Source organism: Temnothorax nylanderi, unplaced genomic scaffold (genome assembly GCF_030848795.1).
Source record: "Temnothorax nylanderi isolate EJ_2023f unplaced genomic scaffold, tnyl_v1.0 TNYL_tig0076_pilon, whole genome shotgun sequence".
Taxonomy (NCBI): domain Eukaryota; kingdom Metazoa; phylum Arthropoda; class Insecta; order Hymenoptera; family Formicidae; genus Temnothorax; species Temnothorax nylanderi.
The window spans coordinates 579,846-603,081 of NW_027249138.1; the positions used below are offsets into that span (position 1 = coordinate 579,846).

The 23,236-nt window shown below is 34.5% G+C and overlaps 1 protein-coding gene across 2 annotated transcripts in view; it reads right to left on the minus strand.

The window, feature by feature from the left end:
- Positions 1 to 21,866, minus strand: part of LOC139774258 (uncharacterized) — an 88,284-nt gene extending 66,418 nt beyond the window's left edge. Inside the window, exons 1-2 of one of the 2 annotated variants that reach the window (XM_071709380.1) lie at positions 21,576 to 21,866; positions 20,922 to 20,964 (exon numbers count right to left, since the gene is read on the minus strand). The gene's annotated coding sequence lies outside the window, so the exon portion shown is untranslated. Of the gene's footprint in view, positions 1 to 2,098; positions 2,319 to 20,921; positions 20,965 to 21,575 lie in introns of those variants that run through there. The other variant, XM_071709379.1, reaches the window with a different exon arrangement.
- Between the last annotated feature and the right edge of the window lie 1,370 nt (positions 21,867 to 23,236).

Here is a 23,236-nt window from a genome sequence, read left to right on the forward strand (position 1 = left end):
GTTGGCTCCTGTTCCAATAAGAATTATCGCTACTCGAGTAACTATTGTTACGTGAGTGCTCTTGTAACGCTCATCGGCACTGTTGAATGATCGTCAAGAGAGAAAAGCGCGAGTGCTCACATTTCAAGGTTCGTCATAGAAAGATCTCATAAAAAAATCCGAGAAGCATTCATTCGAGGACCGAGATTCTGTGAAAAGCGTTTTTTAAAGAGCCTTCCTAGGCCTTTATTAGAGGTCGCAGGAACTACGATTATGCGCTCCTCACGGGCATAGTCAATATTTCTTTGAATATTACAAGAAAGACAGAGAGAGAAAGAATATGAAATATTTATTTTCACTTTATATCGACCGTAAAGCACACATAGTGTAAATGATTATCGCGACCCTGCATTATATCAGTTGATTGCACGTGAACAACTATCATGTACCGCGGAGTAACCTAGAAAACCGATGTTAATTTTCAACAATTCATTGATCACCTGGAAGCTTTTTTCATTAAAATCGAACGCTGAAATATATTAAAATTAATATTCTTTTCACGTGCCACAAGCTCTTAGTTTCCTCGGAAATATGAAGAAGAAATTCGAGGCTTTATTACTAAAATATTCCAAATTTGCAAAATACAGTATCGGAATTTTCTCCGAGGAAAAATCGGTTAAAAATTTTTTTAGGCATCTGTCATGCAGATTAACCTCAGCACCTACAGTATATGTGGCAATATCGGCACCCTGCCAAATCGTGACGAGAAATTCAATTCAATTTCCCTTGAAAGCGTATGATTTTCAAAGAAAATGCTGTCACCGTTCATCGATATTTCAACGTTATTATTCCACCTATATGAAATATTAATATTTTATTGCAACTCTATCACATTTTTTCTGCGATTTTATATGATTGTGAATTCCCCCCATTCCAATCACTACTGACTGTAATTTTCCTATCAACAAATAAATCATCGAACCGTAAAGTGATAATATTTTTAATATAAATCGTATTTTACAAATATCAGAGCTATGATACGAATTAATGAATGTAAAAATATTCATAATTATATTCTCTTTGCGTTTTATATCTAAAGGTGTCTACTTCAAATGGCAAGCTCATCACGAGGTTCTAAATTTCCGCAAATATTGTTGGAGACAGTACTTAAGTGATATTTAAGAAAACTTATTTCCGATTCGTTCAAAGATAGAAGATTGATTTAACGAAGTCGCTGAGGTATTTACTTTCCAGTAGTACGAAGTTAAATATGGTGTACCTGTGTTCGATTGTCTCGCGCACGAACAACTTTATGAGAATTACGTGTTTTTTCTCAAACCATGGCAATTTTATTGCGCTACTTACGTCACAAAATAATTAATGATTCCATTAACTTAGCGACGAATAAAAATGAATGTACGAGACCTGCTTTCGAGATATGGTCATATTTTTACGCCAATCACACAAAAAGTAAATATTAGAATTATATTTAATAGTTTTTATCAAATGACTTTTAATTATAAAATAAATCGCTTTTTAAATATCATTATGACAATTTCTAAAATTAGATATTTAAGAAAAGAAATTTAAAATTTATCGCTTCAAGCAATTTAAACACAAAACGTTTTCGATAATTAAAAAAATTAAAATCACTGTTAATAATCTGAAATAAACTTATTATATATGTAACCATCAATAATTTGTTGACCTCTCCGCAACTACTCATAAATAGAGAGACAAAACGGTCGACCTTTATGTTGCGGATCAAGATAATGAAAACTTTGTCAAACGATTTAACGAGACAAATTTACAAACGTTCATTTACCACCGTGATCAACTAAATCGATCGATTACATTTGATCACTAATCGATATTCCGGCTGATTATAAAACAATGTTGCACGATAAAGCGCAGGACGTCGCAGTAGTACGACGCAACAGTAGGATACCCGAATGCAGAATGCAGTTTTCCGTCGCGGGAAAATGTAACGTTCACTTTGTAAATCGCTCAAACGAGATACGGGCCGCGATAATTCGTCGCTCGAGGCTCCTCCGCACCCGTTGAATCCTCAGGAGATCCGCGAGGGTACCGCGGGAGAAAGATGGTTGATAACGCGTACCTGTTACGCCGTCGTGGCGCTTTCGGAGTCGCGTAAACTTTTCTGCGGTGACGGCGGCACGTCGTGGTATATCCTGCTGGATAATGTAACAAGTGAGGGTCCTCCCGGTCCTTCCGGTATCGCGTCGAGCGAATCACACCTGAACCGGATGCAAACGGATAACGCGGACCAACGAAATCGACGGACGCGGTAGGCTCGCGTCGCGACGCCGCTCTGACGATCGTCGGCGTCGACCCGGCCGTAGCAGGCTACCTCGCACCCTCTCTCCTGGTACCCGTCACCACCACCCCCGGCTGCGTAGTGCGGCGCGCAAGCGTGGCCGCAGGTGCGGGGAAGCGCGCGCTTCCCCACGGACACCTTCACGCATCTTGCGAGCAAGGCAGGTACCGTTTACGTAGGTGCCACGACCTCGGATGTCGCAGGCAGGTAGCCCGCTGCTAGGTCAAATGGATCATCCGACTCCACGACGTCTTTCACTTCCTTCGTCGCGAAACTTTGACACGATTTGCGAAGAAAAGATGGATGATGACATAATTTAAGCGATAGACGTACAAGAAAGACTATACAAGAACTAAACAAGATATATTAATTACAAGTTCATAATTTGATAAATTGGAGTTGATATAATATTCAATTTAGTAAAAAGAGTCAGTAAAAAGAATTATATTACACATAAAGTGTACCAAAATTACCAGATGTCTTTTTAATGACGGATTCTGTAGGTATAAAATATTGTTGATTTTTCTTTGACGGGAATGTCGAGATACAAGTAATTAAAAAAGCAATGCTTTTCGCGAATTAAATTTCAAAGAACCAATGGCATAATACAACAACAAAACCACATTTTTCGAGCACAGTTAATTTAACGAAAAACATACTTTAATATAATTTTAATTTAAAGCTTAATTATGACGAATTATATAGATTATAGAACAAAAAATTGGAAAATTGTAAATGATGATTCCGCTTTATTTTCTATCTAGACAGAACCATTTTAATGTTCATGATATATTATTATATAATATTTGACACATGTATTATCAAACCCATATAATTTTAAAATATTATAAGTACCTATATTATATGTATATAATATTTTAAGTATAATATCATATATATAGCCTTGCTAAAATCCACTAGCTTATCCAAACTAAATCTGTAAGCGGTTAAAACTACTTATTTGTTTAAGCCTACATTGTTTTCGAGGTAAACACCTATTCACTAGAGAAACTCTAAAAATAATCCGATGCAAGGGAGAAAATCCACGTATCGCATGACGACGCGACGATTTATCTTCCACGCAGAGAGACCTTTTGTAGAAATATAAATAGACTTTCAGTCGACGAGTGCGCGCGGAGGGTGACGTACAGGTCGAACATTGAGATTTATGTGTATGAATGGCACTTTCACCCATTCGTGCGTGGGTTATGCAACCTGTATGTCTCACCCCACGCACTCCTGTTGACGTGTGTCGCGTGGGAGTGTAAAACAGTATGATTTCCGCCCTTCCAATTTCGTCGTCAAAATTCACTTGTCCTGCGAAAGGTGATGCGTGGCGAAATTGCTCCGATAGTTGGAATCCATCTCGTTAAAGAATCAGTTTGCGTTTGTAAATAAATTGTTATATCTTTGTTAAAGTCTTTTTCTATTCATGTTTAACTTTTTATTTCGTTATTTCGAACTCAGCTTTTCATGATTTTCATTCAGAATTGAGTTCGAATAAATTATTATAATTAATTGATCTGTTCTAAATAAATTATTAAAAATATATACATAAATATTTTTCAATATTTTTTCAATATTTTCAAGATTAATCCAAAATTAATTTTCAAAATTATTTTATGAAAATAGCTTAAACTATTGTTGCGCTGAATCTTTCGATTATTTATTACGGAAGATAAGCTAATAGAACATTAATTTAATAACTCAACGTTATCACTTATTCGATTAATTACTTGAGTGTTGGTGCATTTTCGAATCATGTGGGTAACTGTTACATGCCGTATCACGCTACGCTTTTACTATAAATACTCGTTAGAGAGTTACTCGACTACCGTAAAATATCTCAAATAAAAGATAATTTTGAACAATTACTCGTTCGCATTATATACTGTACTAATGAAATTCCATCGTACGAAATCGCGTTAGGTAGTCGAGGGTAAAGCAGATAAAGACGGCCTTTTGCCACGCGCGGTTCGCTTGGATTTGTACGGTTAAAGTGGATTTCCCGAACACGTCGTCGTTCGCCCGAGTATCCTTTTGGGGTCGGCAGGATTCCCGCAAATGTTGTTGTAGTGGGAAGGCGGCCGAAAGTTGCGGGTGGATTTGCCGCGATGGTTGTAACTTTTGTCCATGATTGATACAGTCGGTATCGACTGATTATCTCATTCGTCCGCGATAAAGTCTATTAACGTGATCAAAGCTGTCCTACTTACAACCAAAAGAAAGATCGTGTTTTTAACTTGCCAACTTAAATATAACGTGAATGTTACAATGTTGATATCACCAGTCGCTAATGTAAAATATTTGCGTTACTTTGCAGGATGAATTCCAATGAAGATATTCCAGAGAAAAATTTTGGCACGATTCCACTCTAATGCAGATACAAAAAAATACCGCGCATATTTGTGAAAATTCTTGGCATATTCAGTGACAGCACGATAATTTATATTTTATCCTTAATCACGGTAAACCATGAAAAGGTTGGACTATTTAAGGAATATTTGTACTTTTTTATTTAAAAAATATTCTTTAAAAAATAAGAAATAAAAAAATGTAATGTCTATGATAGAGTATAATCAATAACCATCTTGTATCATTAAGTGCATGTGTCGAATTTAAAATATATGAAGCCTGTAAATTGATTTAGGAACTTGAGAAATAAATAATTAAACCAATATATCAATGACTCCGAAGGCAGACGTTAGGGTGACGTGACGATTGATGGGGATATTTTATTGAGCGAGACTATTTTAAAAGAGACAGAAGAGTAATCGTTCGTTTAATTTATAAGAAATTACGCGCTTAAAAGAACGACATAAATTTTTTCCTGCAGCTAGCAACCATCGCTGCGTATTTCTATTGTCACGAATGTTCTTTCTATATGGAATATCTGTAGTAGTTGCTCTTCAAAATTGTAACGACAGAATCAGAGAGAAATAAAGAGAAAAAGCACAAATGGGACGCGAATTCGCAGCTGCATCCATTCTCACAATGTTAGCAAATCCGGACGATAAAGATAACATCGTGCATAGAAGGCATTAGGCTTTATCCTTTTAGAGCCGTCTATGTCACGCTATAGTGTTCATGCTGTCGCGTTTATCCTTAAACAGCCTCTTTGGAGTACTCGCACCTTGTAAATCATAGCAGAAATGCGGTATTTGCTTGAGCAATGTCCGTCCCGAAGATTATAGTAAAATATAATCGAGAATATATTATAAATACAAAAAAACGGCCAATTTCGAGCACTTCAAGATGTTAAAAATGTATTAAATAATTTCGAAGTATACAGTCAGTCGACGTCAATCGACAGAATATATTATATTATGTATTATATCATAGAGATTATATATATATAATATATATACTATATATGTGTATGATATAATTTATAATTTTTTACGTGTCAACTTTTTCAACAAGCCAAAAGTTAAGCAGTTAGAAATTGAGGTGCAGTGCAATGCGAGAAAAAGAAAGAGAGAATGTTGAATTTTATTATTAAAAATTTAAAATAAAAATAAAAATATACAATGTTTTCGATAACAATTTGTTCTTTTAAATTCGTTTAATCTGACACGTCACGCCATTATAAATTTATCGTAATAAATACCGCATGAAATATTCTGCCCCCATTTCATTTCACTACGCAAATATCATGTGGATAAATATATGCTTCAATAGTCCCAGAAAATTCAATAATTTCAATAACTTGTTCTTTGTATCACTGTTACCATAAAAAAAGCTTATATAATTAATTATATTCCTGTTTCATAATATATACAAAATAAGACGTCAACAATTGATCTTAAAGATTAAACTTTGATAATTTTAAAAGACTTTTTTTACAGTACATTTCATGGAAAGCAAAAATACCTTAAAAATTAATTTAAGTAAGTTTGAGTCTATAATAATAAGGCTCTTTCGCCAATACTAATTTTAACTAGTTAAAGCTAGACACTAGAATTAACTGTGTACTAAAATGAAGATTTAACTAGCTAAAACAAGTATTAATGAAAGGGCTTTGTTAGAATTAATTTTGAATAGTTAGACCGAATTTCGACGGATTTTGTATTTAGATTACAGGATAAGTAACAACTAACAATAGAAAGGCTTATGTATATTATTAATCAGATTAAAAGCTAGATTGTGATGTTGCCAACCAGTTAAAAATACATTTAATAATTTTAGTAATTATAATTAAAATAAAGACACTTTGCATCAAAGTATGGATATTGTAAAAATCAATTTAGTTATTAAAATCACTATTGAATTGTAAAACTATTTTATCATTAAGACGTGAAAATCTTATAGATTCATTTAAAAGCCGTTAGTATGAATTTGATATGCACATGTAATTTTATTGTGAACGAAATTCTTCGACCGTGCACGTCGATAAACTTTCGCAAATATTAAAGCTCCCTGTTTCCCATTTCGCAATTCCTGCCGTCATTCCTTCGTATATTGGCTATCGACCAGTCACTGATTTTCTTCCATTGTTTATCGGCATTTCAAAGAATGCTATCGCACGTAGCCTCGATCGTTAATATTCCTCCTGTCCTTCGATATCAGAGAGAGAAAGACTATTGTATCATTACCTCGCCGTCCTTCGACGCATGTTTTACGTCTCCAATTCCGGTAAAATAATCAGATTTCTCTTACCGTTAAAAATCCTCTCTTTCTCTCGCTCTGTCGATCGATCGAGGCTTTGATACGTTGTGAATAACACCTATTATTATTTTATTAATATTCTGAAATTTTAGTGAAATATTTTAGCTCATGAGAGACTATTTCAATTCTTTGCAAAAATATAAGAGACTAATAAAAATTCGGCATCAACTTGTTCCGTGAAGTTATGAAATGCTTGATCTGTGACTAATCGGAAATTGATTTTTTTACCGAATTTTTCCCCGTTTTTCGTTTTAAACTTTTAATTGAGAAAGTAACAAATAAGACAACGTGCATTTATTCAGATCACGCGTATCTGAAGAGACATTTTCGATTTTCTGCTCTTCGAGGACGTAAACTTCGACCTCGTCAAGCTGCCTTCGCGCTCACGTCTCGATCTAATGTTTATGGCGTACCGAAGGTTGATCGAAAAAAAAAAGAGATAAATGACTTGATGGACGTTTTATTTCTTACGGCGTTTCGCGGTAAGGTTTCGTTGTTCGTTCGCGATTTTATTACTTTCTGCAAATCTCCATCGTGCTCTCGCGAAGTTAGCCTCTCGAACCTATTTATCGTTTATGAACGTAATTTTCATCACGCACCACTTAAGTGCAAAAATCCAGTCCATTCTCATTCACCTTTAATACTACCTCTAATACTTTTAGTACCACTTAACATTATTATCACAAGTATCGCCCGTAGTTAGTCACTATATCAAAAATTACTTCAGAAAGCAATCTCCTATGTTACTTGCCTTCCTACTGTGCAAAAATTGTTATCGTATGGAAAATGGCCTGATTCTTTAGTCTCTAAATTTCTCCTCAATAGACCTGTTTTAAAATCGTGTTATAATTACCAGAGATTTAGCTCTTTAATAAGAGGTACTGACAATCCACGCCATACTGCAGTACTTAATATATAAAGTTTTTTCTAATAAAATAGTTTTCAAAAAATATGGGGCACTCAGAGCTTCCAATTTAATAAATTATTAACTTCGTTAAATACAATATCTCTCAATGCGAAATATAAAAAATTATTCAAATAATCTACCATTAAAATCGTAAAATATAGCATCTTTTCTTAATTATTACCTAAAAGTTTGGCATCTACTTTTATATTTCTACTTAATTAAGTTCTTCTCAGTTTCATTGAAACAACCTAAAAGTTTGCAGAATATTGCATCTATTTTTATGTTTCTACTTAATCAATTTCTTCTCAGCTTTATTAAAATGATTCTTTTTTAATAAGAGAATCAAAAAATTTTCTTCAAAAAGGGGGGGTACCTAGAAAAAATTGCAACACAAGGTTTTATTACGTCATTGTGTTCAGAAAAATATACTGAACAACATATCCAAATTTCGCCATTTTCCGCTATCCCTAAGTATGTTTTTTATTAACAATTTATAAACAAATTTGTTTTTCTCCACAAATACGATGAATTTCGAAATTTTTGTAGAGATCAAAGTTGTAGAGCAGACAAATATCTACAAAAAATGTTCTTATGAATTTTTTGAAATATCTCATATTATTTGAGATATTTGCAACAAGAGCTACTAGGCTACGCGCGGAGCGAAGCGGAGAGTTCTAACAAGCACACGGCAGTCTCTACCGGTCGCTGCTAGTTCTCTAGGTTCTACAAGGAACTTGAGTTGGTTCTCGATAATAGTATATGTGTCTATGTATACACACACAAATATATATATATATATATGTACATTCATATTATATATATATATGTATATATATATATATATATATATATATATATATATATATATATATGTACATTCATATTATATATATATATATATATATATATTGTCACGTTCTGTCACGTTCTGTTTGTTGTTCATCCGTTTTTTGGTCAATGCATTTAAGCAATTTACCAGGGATTTGGACAAGTCGTGTGAAGGCTATTATTATTATTGTTGTTATTATTCGGGACCGAAAAGATATCTGAGTTTATAAATTTTGTACCGAGGATCACTTTTATTTATCTGATTATAATGGGGATAATCGATGTCGAAGTCGACAGGAATAGGTTTAAATGGAGGTGCGTTTTGTAGTTGTTGTAATCGCTGGAGGAGGGGAAGAGGATCTTGATTAGAAATTACTGCTTTTTTAATCTGGAACCTAATCCTTTTAATTTGAGTTCGTCTGCCTCCCTTTTTCGTCATCTAGTCCGAATCCTCGAAAATGAATTTTATAGCTCGCCACACTCTTTGTCAGCGCTCAAAAGCCAATCCGCCACACTCTGCTCGCCACACTCTTCGTCAGCGCTCAGATCGGCAGCGTAAAGGCCAAATTCACTTTCGGGAATTAATTATGATTTCCAAGGATCAACCCCGTAATCGCCACGCTTTCGGCAGCAAGGGTATCTGCTCGCCACACTCTTCGTCAGCGCTCAGAACCAATTGCCACGCACTTTGTCAGCGACAACTGCGAGTCGAATCTTAGAAGTGATCGATTAAGAATTTTAACACGAGATGAGATTCCAGATTTCGAGCTTTTCCTTTTCAAACTTATCTTACCTTTAGTCTTAAAATTTAGTACAAGTTATGCGTGAGGCGCAGTCTTAAAATATAAAAGTACAGGGACTAAGTCCCAAGATTGAGTTTAAGGAATTGAGTGAGATTTAGGAAAATGATTTAGATCTAAGACTATGTGGCTGAGCAATTGAATGCTAGAGCCGAAGGAATGGCTGAGCAATTAAATGCTAGAGCCGAAGGAATGGCTGAGCAATTGAATGCTAGAGCCGAAGGAGTATGTGAAGTTCAGGACTATCTGGAAGGAGCCGAAGCTCGGAACTATCTGGAAGGAGCCGAAGCTCGGAACTATCTGTTTACCGCGGCGTTTTTCCGCCCTATTTATATCCGAAAAAGACCGGAATCTCCCGCGCGAGATTCCCGCCATTTCCATCGCGTCTTAAGGGGGGAGGTTTTCTAGAAGCTTCTAGAACATTCTAGAAGCGTAGTTTTGGGCCCCATCTGGCCCCCAGCCCTCCAGGGGTCGTCCGATAAGATAAACATTTACAGGAAACTGAGCGTTCGCTCGGAATTCCGAGCCTAGCGTGCGTCGTTTAAGCGTTCAAAACTTCTAACGTGCGTCGTCGAAAATATAAAATTTCCGTACGTAACAATATACATATATATATATATATATAATATGAATGTACATATATATATATATATATATATATATATATATATATATATATATATATATACATATATATATAATATGAATGTACATATATATATATATGTGTGTGTGTGTGTGTATATACATAGACACATATACTAGTATCGAGAACCAACTCAAGTTCCTTGTAGAACCTAGAGAACTAGCAGCGACCGGTAGAGACTGCCGTGTGCTTGTTAGAACTCTCCGCTCCGCTCCGCGCGTAGCCTAGTAGCTCTTGTTGCAAATATCTCAAATAATATGAGATATTTCAAAAAATTCATAAGAACATTTTTTGTAGATATTTGTCTGCTCTACAACTTTGATCTCTACAAAAATTTCGAAATTTATTGTATTTGTGGAGAAAAACGAATTTGTTTATAAATTGTTAATAAAAAACATACTTAGGGATAGCGGAAAATGGCGGAATTTGAATATGTTGTTCAGTATATTTTTCTGAACACAATGACGTAATAAAACCTTGTGTTGCAATTTTTTCTAGGTCTAATCGTATTTTGACTGGACTATAATAAGAGAATCAAAAAATTTTCTTCAATAATGTCGAACGTTCCAATATCTAAACTTCGTAACAAATGGATTAAAAAATTCTTTCGAAGTTTGACAACCGTGACTACGTAACAGTAACTTGTGAAAAGTACAGTTGAAATAAATGTTCGCATACCTTCGAATACATGCCATTTTCTTTCTTTCTTCCTAACTCACATAACGCAAAACAGATTACAGCAGAATATAAAAACATATATAGGAACTTTTACGACGCGATTAGGTATCTCGTGCAATCAATCAAAGTTGAAAAATATCACGATAATGATATTTTAATCGCTGAGTTTTACGAGTTGTCTTATCTTCAATCCTTCTCGTTTGCAGCTAAAACCGCATTATCGACATAAAAACGATGAAATATCTAGGTCCGCACGAGTGCTGTGGTGTAATCCCTCAAAATTATGCGCGCGATCTTTCCGCGGCGGTGCGAGAAAAGGGTGACGGGTGCATTTTTTTTATGTAAAGCAGTCGCGAGCGCAAGAAAAAAAATTGATTGAAAGTAAGATCACTGGTTTTAAAATGCAAAGTCGCATCGGAGAAGCCGCGCTCTTCCGCAAGCTTCCAGGATCTTCTTTGCGAGAATGTTCGTCGCGGCAAATTGCAATTTTGTCTTTAAGGCTGGCGAAAGAAAAGTGTTATTTAAGGGGTAGACTTGAAAGATTGCGAGAAGTCGCATAAGTAAAGACGTACGGCGGACCTTCCGGCGAGTAATTGAATTTTTTCGCGGTGCAACGAGCAGCGATAGGAATTAACGCGGAATCTTGAATTTTATTCGCGCGCGCGAATATTGTAACGAGATTAACCGGTTCGCGAAACACAGCGAATCTACCTATCTCTTTGTAACTCATAATTAAAGTTGATAAAGTAGGAAAAAATTGTTCATCTTAATATACATAAATATACACAGGTGTCAGACATTTCTGGAAAAATTACTTTTTCAAGCAGTTAACTGAAATTAATTAGATTCAAATAATTTTCAAGATAACTGTAGACAATGCTCTTGAGAAATCTCGACTAGAGTTTAAACTTTCAGAAGAGATAGTACCAGAACGTTTAATTTCCAAAATGCAGCCCGACGAGTACTCCATTGAGCTTGAAAAATTTAAATGCACCATTAAAAGTTCGAGATAAGATGCCAGATGGTAGCATGCTAATATCATCGGCGCGCCCGATGTCTTCGTAAGAGAATCCTCGACGTAATTGCTGCCATTCATAGTCCACGTTTATAAGTTGTTACGCCTACTCCCTCGTTTCATCTTGCTTTTAAGATTTAAGTGAACTATCGACTTTCTCTTTTCTTAAAGGTTTATCTCTTTTCTTAAAGTATATTACAGTTATATTCTTACGGGTTTTCTTAAATGGAATGAAGACACGCAACCGTTTTATAAGTTGTAAGTGTTTTGTGGAAATTGATCCTTCACGTTACTTAATCTCACTGATAAAGATAACGATACATATTTACGAGTTTTCAATACTATATTTTCTAATATAAATACTATCCAGATAAACCGAAGAAAAAATATAAACAGTCAAAGCCTGCAAATAACGTCATAGAGAAATTTCACTAAAGAAAACACAATTACATATTAGTTTATTGAATTATAACAACTATACTTCGTCAAATTTAATATCCATTAATTTTGAAATCATTACCAGCATTAGCGTGCAATATTGATGACTAGACCATTAACTCTGCAATAAATAATTCCAACGTATGTTACTATAACGTACAACTGGACATTGTATTAAAAGCAATACAAATTTAACATTCCTTTCAGAACATAATTAAATTTTCATACGCTAGTAATTCCCTTTCATTGCCGCGTTCCAAATGTCGCTCGAGAATAAAAGAGAATTCGTGGATAAAAGAGAAGTCGGAATTAAAAAAAGATTTGTGCTTTAAGGTTAAGTGGAGCTAGCTTCTGCATTGCAATCGCAGCCATTACTGAATCATTCATAATCACGCGATTCCGTTTTAGCGTTGCACAATGCGAGGATTAATATTTAAAGTCGGCATCGTGTCTTGCAGGCTACTGCTATTGTCACTGCAGCTTAATTATGGATATTCTCGAGGTATCGCGGTCATTTAAGCGAACTAAACTGATTGATGGCCCTTAATCTGCAAGCAAGAACAAGCTAATCATCTATCATCCCTATTCTTGTCTACACAAACGCCGCGTGACTAAACAACGCTTTGATTTACATTTGTACATTTCAGATTTCATACGAGACAGAAGTTGCTTAATATAGTAACATTAAACAACATGAAACGTGATGTGAATCAAAGTAAGTTTAATAGTAAAGAGTTGAATTACTTAAATAAAGAGACTCTATAAAAGAAGTTAACACTTTCACTGCCAAGCGGAATAAAAAGAAATTACATTCTCAGGCCAAGGCTGTTTTTTGATCAGTTGTTTTTATTGTCGATTCTTACAGTATTTACGCCTTTCAATTTCCTTTTTGTTCTCTTTTACAGTTTTTGACTTGATTGCTCGATGTATCATTTGCGATACATCTGGCCTCCGTGGTTAGATTCTAAGTATATCATAAATGATACACACGCGGCAGTGAGAGTATTAATATCAATTATTATTTAAATTCACAAAAATTATTATTAAACGACAAATCCTGCCCAATAGCAAAAATGTCAATTTTTTGTTATTTTCAATTATTATTTTGTGTTTTATAAAAATTTCAATAAATATAAATTTTAACAAGAAAATATTATTGCACATCAGAGTATGTATTCGAAAATTCGAGTTCTTTCTTGATAAGTAAGTAAATCCGAAAGTACAGTATAATCAAAATGGGACGATCGAGTTAGGAATTTATCATATATTTTCCCCTTGGCACGACGGTGGGATCCGTCAATTTCAGGCAGGCTTATACCCCTGCTACCTCAGCAAATTTAACGCTGAAACAACGAATGTACAGCATTGTGTGTTTTTGGCTTGTCTACAAGCTTTACCATCAAAAATTCGCTCGCGCTCTCTTATTCCACGAACGAGTAATTTCACGCTCACAAGATATTTTATTCTATTTTAAGCAAAGATCCAGAAAAAAGAGGCATTCGAAATATAACGAGTATAAAAACAGGAGCAAAATAATATAAAACAAGAAATATTGCAATATAATGAATAATGCAATTTAAGTAGAATTTTACTTTCCTCTTTGAAATTTAAAAATTATTAACTTTATTTACGGAACACAGAAGTTGAATAAAATGTCAATTTTTCAGGCAACGCAATATTTCGAAGCACGAGGCGGAAGAACGAATAATAGCAAATAATTCTAAACTGCGTGAAAGCCCTCGAAAGATGTTACTCACGATAACTACAAGACGCAAACGAATGAAACTTCGTTCCCGGCGCGCGGCGAGGCAAAATCAAAGCCTTTCGCTGGTCATGTCTCGTTATTCGCCACGGAACGGAACGGAGTTACAGTTTCCGTTAAACTTCGAAGCACTAGTTAACTCTCTGATACGAGAGACTGTACGGCCGAGGAAACCTCAGATCTTTGCTATAATCATATAGAGATGTATCCTGCGTTTAACAATATCATTAATACAAGATAATGCCAATCAATAGACAACATCGTCCATATAATATATAATCGTATTATAATATAATAATGATATAATAATGTTGATAGAAAAAGGATGCAGTTAATGTGAATTTAATTTAGATTATAATTAAAACCGCATACATAATTACAGAATTTAATATTAAAATTTAAATTCAATCTGTAAAAAATAAGTTTTCGTCTTTTACGTCCGAGTATTTTCATCAGGCTGATGTGTGCTGCATTATTGATGTATCATACGAGACGTGCATGCAAAATGAATAACATATCCACCTGAAGAAATCCGTTTTAAGATCAAACGAACCGCCATCGCCGTCTCTCTTACTCGGCGAAACAAAAGGGCCATCATCGCGAGGAGCAAACCGTTCATGCATATGTTATAACAAAGCAAGAAAATCCATACTTCACGAGCTTTCGCCTCCTTTTCTCCCGTTTCCTTTCTTGAGCAGGCAAAGCCATCACTACCGCGTCTTCTATTGTTATCATAGGAAAAAGTTTAAGTGCAGAAATAAAACCGTCGCGTTCAAATAAGACAAATCTATCTACAAATAAAGGCATTTCTATGGTGATAACTAGAAAAATAATTTAATTTTTAATAACGATGATGAGAAAATAACCGATTGTGTGAAACTTGCTGGATTACTAAATACGATATTAAATATTTCTACCATCTAATATAATTTTTATCCCATAATCAATTTCATGTTATATAATGTTATTTTACACAATGATAGGTATATCTGCATTCTTTGAGAGACTGCAAAAAATAAGAGTGTTGATAAATTGACGAATGCATCGAGGGGAACAAAGCATATGTGATAATAAATATAAAAATAATTTTCCGAATGTTATCAAAAAATTCTTCCGTATTTAAATAAAGGGATCGATGCTTTCCTTCACTTCGCAACATTGCTGACTTGATTTTTTTCATTTCTATAAATTAAGGCTTCTAATTAACGTGGCTGTATCGAAGCTGCTTGGTTAAGAAAAATCAAATCGCGAGCTTTTCCGCGAATTTCCGATACATTCTTTTCTGATCAATGTTTATTGTATTCTTTTGCCAAGAGAATAATATTTATGTAACGTACAATTAACGTTTAACTGTCTCAATTTGACTAAATTTGACTAAATTGACTATCTCTGCAGCTAAAAATTTCATATTCTTTATAATGTAAGCTATCCTATATATGATGTACTATATGCGGCTTTATGGATTTTATGATAAAATCAGATATTCAACACATTTCGCTCGAAGAACTATAGAGATACCTTCGAAAGTTCGAATAAAGAACTGAAGAGAATAACGAAAACTCAAACGCATAAGCATTTGAATTCTCGAAGCTGTTCTCCACAAAAATGACGTAACAAACGAAAGGTTTCTTCTGTGTGCGCTCTCAATACATTTTCTCTCAGAAAAATCACGACTGTAAATTTTCTATACAATGCTCATGAAATTTCAGAAATAACAAAACCTCTTGTCTGCCGCAACAGAACATATGCTTCCTATGAATTTACTAAGCATTTGCATTATTTCGTATATGTAGATTAAAACAGATGTCCAAGTTATCGAAATATCAAACGCGATATTAAACATAAATTAATTTTTAAATATATTTAATGTTATCTCATGTTATATATATTTTTCGTCATATATTGTAAAATATTATACATTTCTCAAGCCACAGAGATCATCTTAGATTAATAGCCTCAAGTACTGCCTTTCCAATTTGCCATTGTAAACTAATGCAAATTTAATATTATGTACTTTGATATATTTTATCTTGCTTCTGAGTCGACGGCCTTTCTCGATGGATATACATCAACCAACACTTTCGGAAGTGTTAACGGATGCAAAAGAGGCGAATGGAACTTATTGAAATTTTCAGGACGCAATATGGCGCACATGTGCTACATCAGGCGAATGCTCAGGCCACATAAGCAATCCCCTTCGTTACAACGAGAATATGATTGCCCGTTTTATGAAATTTACGATAGATTTTCTTTCTAGTGGCCTAGAAAAGTAACTAGCATAACTCGCGAAAGATATTTTGTGCTAACTATTAAAATCGCAACTTTATTTAATTCAAAAAATTTTTCAACTAAAACAATGCCGGTTTTAGGCTTTATTTTCTAATGATGTGGAATCGCTTATAATCATAGCACTGCATAAATGTAATGATTTACGAAATAAACAGGATGACAAACGTTTTAGGCCATATATTTCACGATAAACAATATAATACCATACTATAAGAAAATAAGTAACAATAAACTGATCTAAACTATCCGCTTTCAATAATTCATTCCTGGCTATAGTTTAAATCTCACGCGAAAGGCAGTATAATTTATCCGTTCGATAAGCACAATTGAATGTTGGAGTTCGATCGTCGTACGACGCGCTGCGAAGCTGTATCCGATTTCCGTCAAGTTTTAATTAATTCCAGGGGGAGGCGAGCTAAACAAGATTAAAATAAAGCATCGTGGCCGGAAAGACTAACGATATGCTGCATAATTAACGCACCTAATCACCCGATTGAAATCGTCGCTTTGAGTGACACTGTTGTTTCTCGGAGTTTTAATTATTTATTGTATATTACTTGTACCGGCGCTTTTACAATTCGCATAAATCCTGGTGAAATTTCGTGTTAACTGTGTCCTATTTATTTCCCTGAGTCACCACAATATATCTTCGCGCACAACTATTATTTTATTCAATAAAATATTTTAAAGCAGAGCTGAGATTTAGTTGAACATTTTTACAGAAAACGCACGCGATTTTAAAGAAATCGGCCTAAAATGTAAAACAAAATCTCAACCCTGTTTTAAAGCATGTTTTTTTTTAATTATAAAGAAGTACTGAGTGTATAAGCTGGATATTACATTAAGTAATTTAATCAACGTAGAAAAATTAAATTTTTTATTTATTTAAAATTTATCATTTTTTCGATTCAATCTTACACTATAATTAGAGACGCGCAAAGTTAGACAAGGATAAAATCAACTTCTTTATTTTCTGCAAATTTCTTCGAAAGTAAAGCTTTGATACTAAAAAATAAATCCTCTTATAATCTTCGATATTTTTTATAAAACGTTGAAATAATCCGATAAATATTGAGAATTAATAATGATTCTTTTTATATGCTTAAGCGGCTAATAGAGAAATAAAATGGAATTGATCATCCGCATGACGAAATGTAGCGTATACGTTAAATTATTCATGTTTATTAGTGTATCGTGGCAGTAGAGACTTCTCCGCGCGTGTAACTAATTCATTATTCTCAATCCCCTAATGAGATTACTCGAGGTAGTCCGCGCGCGGTAATATATAACTAATTTCACTGCTATAAACACGGAACGTGCAAGGGGAAAGTCTCCGACGTACTCTTAATCATAATTCATTCTTAATGAATCACATCTGATTGTGAGCTCGAGCACATTCAGTAATGAGATCAGGATTTTATATCTTCAGTAATAACATGTCGATAAATTAATAAAGGAAAACTCTTCAAATAACCGTCATAACGGAGATTTTAACCACTAAATTCTATCAATTTATTCATCACTGAATTGGAAATTTATCCAAGTATTCCTTCAAAGTTCAAACATATCGGCATTCGAGATGAAGCAGTGCACGAATATATATTATAACTTTCCATAAAGTCCCGCCGCTCGCCAAAAATTTATTTCACGCAAATTATTTTCATGGTTATCTTAACTCGCGAAATTTTCATAATCCAAACTTTTTCATATATTCTAAACTGCGAAAAGTAAAATTTATCCACGAGTCATCGGCCACGCTGCGGTTTCTCGCGGGAAAAATAAAGTGCGAAATAAAATATAACACAATGTAAAAAATTATGGTCGGTGGCGGGTAGCGGCGCGCTTTTCCCCATCAATGTGGAAAAAAACGACAATTTCTCCCGTGGGTGCACCGGTGGCAACGTAAAAATATCTCGGTGCACTTTGCAACTGTGATAATAAACATGCGTATGCAAATTGGGCTGCGACTTCATTTCCGACGGATCGCGTATTTGCATGTATCTGCGTCTACACGCAGAATGCATTTCCGTGTGTGTCTGTGTCACATCAGCGAATACACACAGTGTCGCGACCGCAAATCAGAGTGATCCTCCGTGATTAAACTATCATGAAGCCCCATCGCTAACGATAGCGCCCCACGTTTACAACCCGATACGAATATCCGAAGCGATAAATTAATAATCTACTTATCACTTAAGCACGTTAATTCTAGCATGGGGTTCGACAATTAAAAGAAAAGTTTGTGATTTCAAAAGGGATACAAGTTCACTCGCCGAATAGGCGATCGTTACCTAACATTCCGTATCATAAAAATAAAATTTCGAAATATATCGCGCGAATAGAAGCTTAATTAAAAGATTAAATCAAAATTCTTTCTTGATTGATTCTCTGAAATATCGTAGAACTTTATGGAAGTATGCAACACTTTAATCGAATAGCAGTAGTATTAATTGACTGTGATTGAATTTGAAATATTATTAAGAATTTATAGGCATTTTTAATTGCACATAGCGAAAATTCCAAAGAATGTGGGATCGACATGAGTGAATTAAAATAACTCTATCTCGAATAGGTATATGAAACGGCGACCTGCCGGCAACGTGAAAACCACGCTCGCACACGTCATTTACACGTCCACCGCATTTTCGAAATAGCGGCGGAATGTGGCTTAATTAACTTGTCAGCGAGCGCGCAGTGTCTAATACGGTCCATGCGCAGACTTCAGACGCTTTTGAAATCCGACATGACAATGTGTGTAAGTCGTGCGCTTCGCGAGTTATTAACCCGGCACGCTTACGTGTAGATACATTTCGAACAATTCGTTGCTCTCATTAATTAATTAAATATAAAACCACTTGTAATTAAACGCTCTCATTCAGAAAGCAATATCAAGTATTTTACCATAAATAAAAAATGTACTTACGTTTTTAATTTTGCTTGAGAATCGATCATTTTTGTTACGTCTCTGTTATTTTATTTACATTACACGATATATAAATTATTTGCATCGTTTTTATATATAAATCATGCTCCGTTATAATATTAATACTAATTTGCCATTAAATACTAGATATTAATTACTTACAAAATTAAATTTAAAAAAAAAGGTAATAAATGTTTTGTAAAATCTATCGTACATAAATATTATCTATCAAAAATCGCGATAACATTAATCAGAACGTTATAATATTTTTTCGCGATAAAATATTATCAGAATGTAATAATTATAATTAGACATAATCAATACTGCACTTCTTTTATATTTTAGTACTCGAATATTTTTGATCACATTTATAAATTACAGAATTTCTGATTCAAGCTATATACTAATAAATAACATTAATTAAATGTATTGTTTGCGATATTATTTTGCGATTAGTTAACTTAGATTTTACACCGATTCATAAAGAAAACTGACCGGTAACAATGACGTAACAAAATTGTCGAATGATAAGTCAGCAGATCCATATGCCGAAAAAATTTTCGGCTAATTAGCAACATCCAAAATTTAGAATGCCACAAGTATACGTGAGATCTTAAATGAATAAGGGACTATACGTACGATCAAGATTACTGTCAGTACAAATTTTTCATATCCCGATATGTTTTTAATAAATTTTCATGTTAAAATAATTATCTCATTACTATGTTACTAAATAATAGAGAATTAAACAATTATTCAATATATAATTATAATTACTCATTGTCAGAATTATTTTCAATATAATACATTAAAAATAATTAAAAAATTACTGTAGTTTTAAATATTTTAATGCAACTAACACATGTAATTGATTGGATTTTTGATATAATAAATTAAAAAATCTGTTTTGTTTCGCGATAAAATATTTATTGGGAAGGCAGGGGATCTCACACGTTTCACGTTATTTTGTTTCAAAACATAAATTTAAATCATTCAACAAACATAAATGGATAGGCTATGTAAAAGATTTAGTGTAATGTAAGTATAAGTGCAAGTAACACTCTCGTCTTTTTATTAAATATAAATTATATGTATAAAATAAATTAGGAAATGATCAAGCCAATCAATAACATTTCGATGATAAATAAACTCTACTTTATAAATGTATATACTTTGTATCTGTGTATTCTTTGTACAAAAAGTGAAAACTGATTGACAGTTATAAAATAATCTAGTGCCATTAAACAATAGTATAAATTCATTCTAGCCTATCCATTTCAAAGTACATAATGGATTTATGAAATATTATTTTATCTATAATATTCTTGATACATAAATTCCTAATTATTAGATATATATATATATATATATATATATATATATATATATATATATATATATATATATATATATCAATTTTTAAATAGATTATAACTATAGGAATAAATAATGCGTTCAGATATATCAAACAGTATAAATAATACATAGTATACATTTCATTGCTGCACGATGCTATTTTTCACTCATATGTTTCATTGGAAATTCAAATTTTTATTAACATAATTTTTTAGAAAAGACTGTCACACAACACACACACATCTCATATAAAATTCTCATAAATCCATTATTAAAATAAAAATTAAAACTCACCGGTACGATGTGCAGCAGCGGAGTTGTAGTCTACGACGTCAATCTGTAAAATACAAATATATCCAAATTAAACTTGTGCCCAAAATAATTAAATTTGTAAAAAATAATTACTTATAACGCACATTGAACTTTTTCTAACAATAAGTACATACTTCTATAAAATTCAATTTAAAAAATTTAATTCTTACATAAATAAAATAAATTTAAAATAAATAAACTAACAAAGGCAAATAAGAGCCCGTTCGCACGATGGTCGGGCGACAGTAACAAACCAAAATTACAAAAATGAATAAATTATATATTATATGCTGTATTATATAATTTATTCATTTTTGTAATTTTGGTTTGTTACTGTCGCCCGACCATCGTGCGAACGGGCTCTCATTTGCCTTTGTTAGTTTATTTATTGTTATCGAGAAATTTAAAATAATTATAAATGTTAAAAATGTTGGAATATTTTACATATTTCTTCATAAAAATACTAGAAATATTAAACATTTTACATATGTATTAAATATTTCTTAAATATATATCTCAAAATAATCTAGGATGCTTTATATGAATTGTGTTACACGATAATGCAAAATACCGTGTAGAATGAGATTGTCATGGGGATAAACAAATTCCACAGATGATAAATAATGAATTACTCACTCGTGGTTGCTCCGCCGGCGTCTGATGCCATCCCCGGGCCGCCTCCTCCTCTCGGACTTCCCGCGTCGTTGCTCCGTTAAGGGTTAAGGTACACATTCATTAGTCATTATCACACCACATCACTCGACTTCGCGCACACGTAATTACGATCGCGCGCTAATCATCAAATGACGAACGCGCGGTACTTGTTTCTTGTTATCGGCACTCCCGATGTTGACCGTACACCGTACGCGACGCGCGCATTGTTCCATCACGACCGGCGAAACGAGCGAGAAACGTATGATCGCGGCGCGGCGCGGCGCGATCCGCGACGTCGCGTCAATTAATGCAACGGCAGAACCTAAAATGGCGGAGAAAATTCGTAAATCGCGCGGCCAACTTCATAGCGACGCGGAGAGACGAGCGAGAAACGTATGATCGCGGCGCGGCGCGGCGCGGCGCGATCCGCGACGTCGCGTCAATTAATGCAACGGCAAAACATAAAATGGCGGAGGAAATTCGTAAATCGCGCGGGCAACTTCATAGCGACGCGGCGAGACGCAGCGGCGGGCGACGTTACGCACTTGCTGCACTATATATATACACCTTCGCGTACTTTTCACGCTCGAAATGACTTATGTCCCATACTTTCAGGAGGATTACTGTCACACATAACTCGAACGAATGAGTATTCTAGCTGAAATCGAGGATAAAACCCGCGGAATGCGCAACTCGAGAATACGTCGCCCTGCGTTCGCGACAGTGGATTTCGCGCATAAATCTTACGAAATTACACGTTCCAACCAATACATAACTCACTAAACTCATGCCACCGGATCGTTAATTATCGAGATACGACGCTGATTGTACTTTATACTGTCCGCATACTTTGACTGCCAAGCTGCTTTCGGCACACATTGAATTAATAAATCTAATATATTGTTTTAATATTTTACTGCTTTTCTTAATGTCTTAATAAAATTCACATTATTTCTTGAATGCCTTGAATATTTATCGTACAGTTTTTCTTAATCGGGTAAATGAGACTCACATATTACTCACAAATGGATGATCTTTGCGGAAATTATTACGCGCGCGTCACTTACAATTTAGATATGACATGGCACTCAAAGTGTTTAACGGCTCGGAGTCGATCGACGATCCGTTCCATGTTAACGCGACGTTACGCTAATAGCTGAAAAGTTCAATTGTGGCAGCAACTTCATTGCGATACTGCGCGACACGACGCGATGTGACGACGTGAGTCGATTTAATGGCCGACGAATCGCCCGAATTTGTATGATTAAAATCATTAAATCGCGAAAGACGAACTGTCGATGTATCCACGGCTAGTTTTCCAGCTTATTCGATCCGGGATCTCGTACATTATTCCGCAAAAGCAGTCGTCAAAGTACATTGATATCGGAAAAAGCGTATCTCAAGAAATAATCGCTGCCTGCAAACGCGTAGTAAAAGCGATACTTAACAATTTCCGTGCCTCGTAGATCCGATTTCCATTCAGCACGAATAAGAAGCGTGAGACATCTATTTCGACGAACAGCCGTCGTCTCGAAAGACTTACGAGTCGCTTATGGTAAAGTGAATCAATCGTGCCAGGCGATATTCTTTAATTGTTCGCAGAGAGTCGTGCCCGCGTCTCGCCGCGACCGCGGCCCGAAGGA